This window comes from Plectrocnemia conspersa, unplaced genomic scaffold (genome assembly GCF_051122295.1).
Source record: "Plectrocnemia conspersa isolate PC_06_02 unplaced genomic scaffold, ASM5112229v1 ptg000014l, whole genome shotgun sequence".
Taxonomy (NCBI): Eukaryota; Metazoa; Arthropoda; class Insecta; order Trichoptera; family Polycentropodidae; genus Plectrocnemia; species Plectrocnemia conspersa.
Genome location: NW_028277178.1, coordinates 10288719 through 10298677, shown reverse-complemented (window position 1 = coordinate 10298677; position 9959 = coordinate 10288719). Strand labels below are relative to the sequence as shown.

Sequence of the window (9959 nt, the reverse complement as noted above, 5' to 3'; positions counted from 1 at the left end):
TCAATGTTACGCGTAGCTTCTCATAATCGAATTTGGGTTAAAAAGTATGGATAAGTAGTGAATTCGGGAGTAACTATATAAAAGTATTGATAAAAGTTCTTGGCGAATATGCATTCCAAACAAAAATTTCCAAGGTGACTTATTTTAGTGTCAATTTTTCAATTGTTATTTTAAAAACATAAATTGGTTCACTTGTATTTGGGGGTGGTCAGATACAATGACTAAGTTGCCACAAATCATAATATTATCTGTTGCTATTGTTATCTCTGCAGTTTTGTTAATTACGATTTTAATCGATTTATTTTTTCAAAAATACTGTACAATATTAATATTTAAAGCTATTCCGCTGCTTCACTATAATACTGCACCTGCTGTTTTTGCATTTATATTTGCTGTTTTCTAGATTTGGAAAACTTTCAGCAATACCTATGTATAATACTAGATTTTGAATCGATGCCGACTAAATTGAATTTGTGACGCAGTACATTTGCCTTCGTTTCGGTGTAAATAACGAAAAAGCGATTCTCCGAGATGAAATATTTTATCATATTACTACATTTCATTGTAAGGTTGTTTCAGATTTATCAGAGGGAGCTACCCCCGAACGAGGCGGGAGCTATGATCGTTCACAAAAGCGGAAAATCATCGTCGCGCGAAGAAAATGGAAAGCACCGCCGACGACGATTTATTATTCGCACGGGGAAAAATAATTTCCAGTTGACTTTCGAGAGCGAAAGTTTAGAGGTAGCATGAAAGGGCGGCGCCTCCATTCAGCTGGTATAATGACATGCTTGACTCGTGTGTCATAGTCGAGGTAGAGGCGTAGCACCCTCTTGTTGGGGGGAGCTAGGGGGTTGCCCTAGCTCGTTCTGGACTCCAGTAAGGGGGTATTAACTGACACTCGGAGCCCCCAGGGGAACCACTCGGAAACTGAAAACCTACAACATGCTGCTTCGATGCAATACACGTCGGAGTACTTCAATAATTCACTATCGACGAAATCTTAGCGTTTTCGCTGCTCTCTCTCTCTCTCTCTTTCTCTCTCTCTCTCTTTCTCTCTCTCTCCTTCCATCCCTCTTTTAACCTTTGAAATCCATGAACGGCTCTTTTACTTAATATTTCAACCGCACTTCATGGGTAATGCAATATTTATAACTACTTAAATGGGTTTAGCGAGTTGGCCAAACACGCACTGCTGATGAGAACAACTTGTTGAATTTATAATATAAATAAACATCTAATGTTGTATATAAATTAAATAAAATAATTATAATTTCCATAAACATCACAGTGTTGATTTAAGATTTGATTAATATACTAGATGAAAACAGCTTAATTGAGAAAGCAGTAAGTAAACTTCTTTAATTTCTAAAAATATCTCGACGAAATCGTAAAAAAATTAAACCATATTTTATGTGTTTACTTAAAAAGACCACCCAATTATAATTCTCAATATAAAACTTATTAAATATCGTTACAATTAGTAAAGCAGTGTTTTTTTTTAAATATTAATAAATTCATATCAAAATCTTACAACTTTCAATGTCATATTATTTCGCGATATCTAATAAAACGTTCATGTAAAGGGTTACTTTTAATTAATAACCAAGTTGTTGATTAATTTTAAATAAAATTATTTTTATTTATTGTTTCAATAGTATTATTACTTCATAAAATATAAATTTAAATTTTCTTTATTTACATAAAAGACTTTATATTTAATTTTCAAGCAATTAATCTATATAGTTATTTTGCTACAGTTAAATTTAATGCAATGGATATTTTAATCTAAATAAAATTAGTCACATGTGCATTTGAATATTTAAGATTAAGCAGACTTTCTTACATATAAGAATATTATTTTTATTAAAACATATACTCAGGTGTCATCTTCAAATCCTAATAGTGATTAAATGAAATAATTAAGTATAATTAATACGCAAAAATCGTTCGTGTTGTTGAGCGCTAAATTTTTAATAATAATAATATGTTTTTTTATTTTTAATAGCATTATCAGTGTTTATAATATTCGTATGATATATTACGCTAATATAAATTAAAAACTTATCGCATTTTAGTTGAATTAATATTAAAATTGCTTTATACAGTTTTTATATATTTTATTAAAAAAATGTTTACTTTATTATAGAAATATATTAAGCAACATTTCTTAACAAACTCAACCTACATATTTTTTTAGTATTATTTTTTGTGAAAAGAAAAATGTATAGTGTAATTTAACAAGATTAACTTCTCATTAAGTATTCTTAAGAGTGGGTAACATGCTTAGTTAATTTTAGTTTCAATTTTTATAAATTTTAGAGACGATAAATTAAGTACAATGCTTATATGACTAACGTATATTTGTATATGTACATATATATACATATATAAAAAAGTATTAAAAAACACTATACAAATATTGCTCCTTCTATTGACTGTTTTTTTCTCAAAAATGCAATAAGTCAATAATGATGATTCTACTGGTTTAATCACTGTTTTTTATTTGTAATTTTGTACGACAATATAAATGCAATAAATTTACTAGATTTACTTCCTGACACTATTTATTGTATATTATTTTACGGTCACTAAGGTTCTAGTAGCGTGCTAGGTTATAATGTTAATAACTAATATACATATTCAAACATATTTTAACAAATATATATGTAAATATGAAAAACATGTACAGTGATGGTGTGTCAATATTGAAACACATCAGTTGCCTATTTAATGTATATATTATAGTGAATATATAATTTTTAGTAAAGTTATATTTTCACCAGTATAAATATAATTTACTTAACAGTTTTCATGTCACCATAAGGACGGAATAGCTCAGCCTAAAACGTTTCAAACTAGTAACCCTGATTTTGTAATATACATCCACCATGAAAATGTATTCCGATATGATTTAAATGAAATCCGCGTGAGTAATACACATGTACTGTAATATACATACACATTTTATTTTGATATATTTTACTGAAATGACAGTAAAAATATAATTACTGTAACATATACACTACCAGTCCTATATAGTTTAAATAAATATAAATATTGATTAAAATTAAATTATTTAATAATTAAATACACACGCTATATATAAAAATTGTAATAAAATCACACATTATATTTTTAATTGTCACAACAGAATTTTTATCAGAATATTTATTTACTTCGAAGAAAACACACGTGAAACAAGTAAGATGAAGCTGTACGCATTTTTATTCACGTTTTCCTTACTTTTCTCGTTTTTATCTGCGAGGCGTTTTCGTGGCCTGAAGGAAAATGACGATCCCAATTGCACCAGGAACATGCTTGGGCTTTGTGCGTAATAAAATATATATATTTGTATTTTTTTATTTATTGATTGAATGTTATTCTAGGCATGCCTCCCTGTCCTGAAGATGCTTATTACTATAGCAGCGGCTGCACTCACACTTGGTCAAGACCTTCTTGCAAAAAACCTGAACTCACTTACTTAGGCTTAATATGTGATTTAATTCGATGTCAATGTAATCCTCCAAAATTATGGAATGATGAAAGTGGAGAATGTGTAAATGTATCAGAATGTCCATAATATGTGTAATATATGATTTATTTGAGTTATTACTTTCATATTATATAATTCTCAACTTAAAAACACTGCGAATATAATAACTACAATTGTTTAATAAAATATTTTTAATACAGTTGTTATTTTTAAATATGTAACCTTGACCATAGTTAGTCAATACATATATAAACATAAAAAATGCGCATATAAACAGTTAAGATAAATATTAAATTCTGAGTTATCTTATGTTGATAAACGTTATTGCCGCAATATCCATGATTAAAATAATAATATTTTATTATACAAATTTTATAAAATCTGTATTTAATACGTGTTAATATTGATTTAAAATTAAGTAAATAATATTTATTATCAATAATGGTATGTTTAATAAATATTTACAAAAAATGGATATAGTTCGCTTTTGATACTAAAATTTAATACGAACAAGATTTTGTACATACTACATGAAATAAAAATTATCTTTCATCAAAAGCTAAATAGTTTCAATATGAACCGTTACTCAAAACGCAGCTCTTTAATTTAATTAATTTAGTAAAAATAATTTAATTTTTAATTTTTAGCATTCTGTCGTTTCTTAATTGAATAAATTATTCTTAAAAATCCAATCGAATTGCTCGTTGTTATTATGTAAAAATAGTATTTTTAACAAATTGTTTTAAGTTATGGTCTTGAGATCCATTTCACAGCTTCTTTTGTCAAAGTTTTAGTTGATTTTTAATCCCCTCTAATTAACAACTGATATAAATCGCTGACTATTGACCACAAAGATCTGGGTGCAAATCTCATATGGATATGTATTGCACATTTATCTGTTATATGTCAGCTACAAGGAACTGGTCTGATTCGAATCATTTTATTTTAATATTGCATGATTTTCTTCTCTCTTTATACAATGTGTTTTTATTTTTTATTTTACTTTAACTTACATATATTTTTTAAATGAATTAGAATGGATCTAAAAATCTAAATAGTGGATATCTATTGCAATTTGAGTGTTAATTTATTTTTAGCGAAAGCAAATATATATTAGAGTAAATAAATAAAAATATTTCACGGCTATAGCTCGAGTGAAACCTGAGTATCTCGAGTGGGCGATAACGAATTCCTGGAATTTGACGCGTTTGAGTGGCATGAATCGTGCATGGGGTTGGGGTAGGAGGTCTCGGTGGTTACCACTTTTTTTTCTCAATCCCACAATATTTCTCACTAACACACGCGGAGCCATTTGAGCAATCACAGTTCGGGAATTGTGAAAGTGGAAGTAATAGACTTTTCTTCTTACGGCGCTCGTTAGCGAGAGGGAGAGCGAAAAGAAAAAAAGTTCTCGCGCCGAAGCTTTCACGCTTTGGAAATTTTCTGCCGGATACGTGTGCCGAATGGGGGATGAAACTTGGTCTTATTTTGCCTAAATTTCAAAATGAAAGCGGTCAAGTGGCCGCCGAAAAGGGTAGCAGGGTTGAAGCGGCTGACCGTCCGAAAGCTTCGCTCAGCCGGAAAAATAATTGGATAAATGTTTTCAAGGAATCAGCGGAGGAAAGTCGTCGGGTGTTTCTCGAATGTGGTTTTTCTGTTGATTTTATTTCGACTCCTTAAATGGCCTTTGTGTTGTTATTAATTTTTATTTATTATAAATAAAGACACTGTAAATTCAAAATAAATGTATTAGTAATCACTGCGTTGTGTTATTGTATCTGAAGTAATGAAAGTAGTTTATTTTCTCATCGGTAATTCGATATCGATAAAGCAAACTCACCGCGTTCGGGGGATTAAACGAAAATAAAGAGGAAGGCAAAAAGTTATCCTTAATGAATGAAAATATTTGATATGACAGATAATTGCTACATCAAAGTCTGCTCGCAGAGACGAGAAAGCACATCACCGAGACCCCTCTCGTTTATAAGGAGAGTTTTCAAAATAGAAGACCGATTGTTATATTTTTTTGCTCCGAGCTACGAAGAAACTTCTAAGTATCGTCGCAAATTAACAAAGTTTTACACTGCTATCGACTAATAAATTTAAAAACATTAATATTTGACGAACTAACAGCCTGGCCGGTCAATGCTGACAAAATACTCGATCTATATAATGATAATTATTTTTTACTGGTTTACTAAATATTCTAGCTCTATGTGAAATATTTTATCTGACAACGAATGTCACAAGTCACTGTTGAACTATACTTAAGCTAGGTCATCAGTTACGTCATTGCGTATTATATACAACACAATATTTTCGCCTAGGTCACAAAATGAATATAAAACATCAGAAAAAAAGTTGCTAAGAAAAAATATGCAATTATATTTTTAATCTTTCCTATATAATATTTTTACTTATTATTAAGATACAAATTTAAATAAATATGTTTTAATGTGTTTTTATAATATTAGACTTTTCATATATGACAGAATCTTCTGATTAATTAAAATAAAATTAAGCAATTTTATTACTATAAATGTGAGTCAAGTGATGTAGAGTGGCGATTGCGTCCCTAATTCTTACATTACTATCCGTGATATCCGCATTCTAAAATGCCCATCTAGCACAAATGCAACAACTTTGTTAATAAATACATTAAAATAAAAAAATACAATATAGAAAAAAACGTTCTTGATTTTAATTTAAGGGAAAAAATAAAAACCTCTCCACAATTTATTTGTAAAAAAAGTAAAGAATTATCAGAGACCATTGATGTCTATTTTTCTGCTTTTAAAGCAATATGTGCTTTGGTATGTTATGATTAAATTTAAACTCAAGTTTGTTTTAATCATAGTCCCAATACACAAGATTTGTTGGGTTAATGTGATTACGCTAAATATTTTTATATATTTTTTTGTATTAAAATGACAATGTTATTTGATTTTTGGTGTTTGATGGTTATTATATTTTTTAAGATGATTATAAAAATGGGTAATATAAATTATTTTTATAGCTTTATTTTGAGTCTGATTAATTTTTTGTAGATCAAGATTTTATTTTTTATGCTGAGCGCACTTTTTCTATTAAATGTTGATTTAAGGGCCGCAATGGCGGCAAGCCTTTTGGAGCGAAGTACTATTTTATTTAAGGGCCGTTAAATGTTAAATACAGAAAAAGCTTAAATCTATAGTGTAATTTAAGAATACGATACTAACTTTGTAGTCGAAATATTCATTTGCAAAATTCTCCCTTAATATTTTCAATAGCTCATGCATAGTTTTTCATATTTGATATCACGTTCAAAAATATCTGACTTACACTCATGGCGTACAATACAAAACAATTCTTTCATTACACTTCGTGTATTTTAATATGATTTCACTCGCATCTCCAGCATCCATCTGGAGGCAGCGGCACTTGCAGCAGCGTTCTCCGACTACGGGTTACAGAGTCACGTGACGGTCGTAGCCTTTCGTAGCACTGTCGGATTACGAGCCGCAGCCACTCTGGCACGTCTGGGCTTGAAATTCAGACGTATTGTGGATGCGGCCGCAGTCTGCGCCGACGTGTATTATTATATTTAGACGTGCGCCCGGTCGGAAAGTCGACTGCTAATAACGGCCCCGTCTCCAGCGATACAATTTGGACTTGATTAATTACGCAAGTTAAACTGCATCCATTATTCATGGGAATGATCCTGACAGCCCTTCGCCTCGCGAGCTTAGCAGCGAACTTCCCCGCTCGGAGCTTTTTGCTTCTAATCGCCGCTCCTGGCTAATATGCGCGGCGAACAAGTATTTTACATTATGCATTTCGCAATTAGAGTGAAAGTTCTCGCGGCTGCAGAACTTCGGCGAGTGTGTCCCAAATCTTTCTCGAGAGCAGCCATTCAATTCACCTTGTGTCTAATTACAAAAGTGGCGCGCTTAATGCAAACTTTAAGCTAGGCATCCAAGCTGCGTCGAATAATTGCTAAACGATGTTTTTGAGGGGTGAGCTTAGATTTATGCTTTAATTCTAGCGTGATGCGAGGAAGCCGTAAAACTAAGCTCGTTTTACTATTCAATAGATGGATAACTACACAAAACCAAAATTATTATTTTCGTTATATGTGACAGTAAATGTGTAAAACAGGTGAAGTTTTATTTTTACTGGTGTTTCAGTGAAATCATATCTTAATACATTTTCACTGATAGATATATTTTTTACTAGCAAAAATCTCATAGAACTGAGCTCTAAACTGTCATTGTATTTCAATTTGTGAAACGTCCATTTGCTGTTCAAGCAAATGGCCAAATAAAAATTAAAGTAAAAATAACAATAGCTTTTGCTATGTTGGATCGTATAGCATATGTTTGGGTTTGGTTTATTATTTTTCATCACAATTCAGTGAAACTGATATTGAGGAAATACGTGTACCAGATCATTCGATTGTAAACAAATACAGTTTAACTGATACTGAGCAGTGAACTTGTAAATCAATTGTTCGATTGATTGTAACAATTTGAATAAGTGAAATTTAATATACATATACTAGTGAAAATATTTCTTTGCTGGTAATACATATTCACTGTAACATATGTATATCATTCCGAGTAAGGTGTCAGACTACGCGGGTCAAGATTCAACAAGGCTATCGTGAAATATTAATTGTCTGGGGAAATCCTCTTTTATTATGACATTTTATCATGGCCTTCGGTTCAGTGGGTTTATTTTATTAAGTCATTTTTTTGCTGTTATTGTTATTAAATAATTCGTTGTGCAATAATTGAGAAATATCTGTCGTATATGCGTCCGTAGGCAAGTCTCAAAAGTGCGTTTGCTCTGGTACACTAGACGCGAAGAGAGAAGCGGCGGTTCTTGCGATCTTTGATGGCCTGAAATTAGGTAGACCTACTCTTGATAAAGGTTGGAAAGCTTTTTAAAATCGAATACTTTGGTATCTAAAGTAAATATTTAAGTTTGATTTTCAGTAGAAGTGTCTTTGAGATAGATTTAAGAACGTTATTAGACAAAGTGTCTAAAAGGGAGTGACATTTGATTGCCTGCGTTCCCATATTCTTCACCAAAGCTACTTCCATAAGAGATTTCGTTGTCCGCCCATTTTCAGCACGATTACTAGAGTTGTTAAAAAATAAGGAATGGCCGTTTCGAGGAAAAGCCCGAATGTACGCATTATCCTTTCTCATGACAACTGATATTTTTATTTTTTTATTTATGGCGGTTACCTTGTGACTTAAGCTGTTAAAAAAATTCTCAGTGGTGTCTAATTTAAAAAAAGAAACACATTTTTCTGAGAATTTAAACGCTTTTACACAAACTAAGCTGGCCTTTTTAATAATAAAATGGCAGGAGTTAATCTCTCCAATGATAAATAGAATAGTGGAAGTATTGAACTCGACAGTTTATTTTAAATATCATAACTAATTTTGCAACTACAGTAGAACTTCGATATAACAGATAAATTATCTGGTCAAATGTAAAAATTGTTAAAAATATGATATAGATGCTTAAATCTAAGTATCACTACTTGTAAACAATGTTCTGCGCATGATAATCATGTCATACCTTTGTTTATTTATTTTAATTTGCTAGAAAAATTTTCTGTGAAACAAAGTTTTAATTCCTACTTCATCATTGCTCAAAATCCTATATGTTTAATCTACATATGGATACTTAGAATTATGCCGTTTATTTTTTTAACAAAAAAAAAAGAAAACACATTCGGAAAATCTACTTTTATTTAACGGACTTTCTGCTTTAACGTACACCCCATTACCCGCATTAGTCCGTTATATCGAGGTACTACTGTATATTACCATTCACGTCACATATTACTGTTTCTTATACATTTTCATGATAACAATTTTTCTATTGGCTTTGTGGCAAGCGGGCTTGTTTTTGGTATAGCTCGAGAAGCCTATGTATTTCTTAGATAGCACATAATTTTTTTTTAAAGCTTAAGAAAAATATTTAACTACTGAAAAGTTTTCTGTAATTTACTCGTGATTGGGTAATGACTGCTAAAATTATTAAAATAGCTATGTCTTTAGCGTATTAAGATGAACGCTTATTTTTTTATTTTTCGCTCGTATTTAAGAATTTTATTTTAATAATTTGCTAAGAAATTATTATATACTATTTACCCAAACGAGTCCTCGTTTTCTACTACAAAGTTTGTTGAAAATAAATTTATAGATAAAGAGTCGTCACAATTTATTTATAATACTGAAAATTAAATCTAACATCTTTATGGATATAAGGACAAATTACCTGAATGGATCAGGATTTCTTTTTTATTTGTTTAAATTAGGATTTTTTACTGTTACCATTGTTTATATATGTGATTAATTAATATACAGATACAAAATAGAAACACCAGGCTTAAATTTATCTTAAACTCAAAACCACCAACGGCTAAGCAATGTTACTAAAAGTATACTTTTAATTATTAAAAATA

The 9959-nt window shown here is 30.5% G+C and overlaps 1 long non-coding RNA gene across 1 annotated transcript; it reads left to right on the top strand.

Annotated features, from left to right (window-relative positions):
• The first annotated feature begins 3164 nt into the window (after positions 1-3164).
• On the top strand, positions 3165-3695 carry LOC148226196 (uncharacterized). Its single transcript, XR_015812286.1, has 2 exons — positions 3165-3330; positions 3390-3695. It is a non-coding gene; the product is annotated as an uncharacterized LOC148226196 (long non-coding RNA).
• Positions 3696-9959: the final 6264 nt, after the last annotated feature.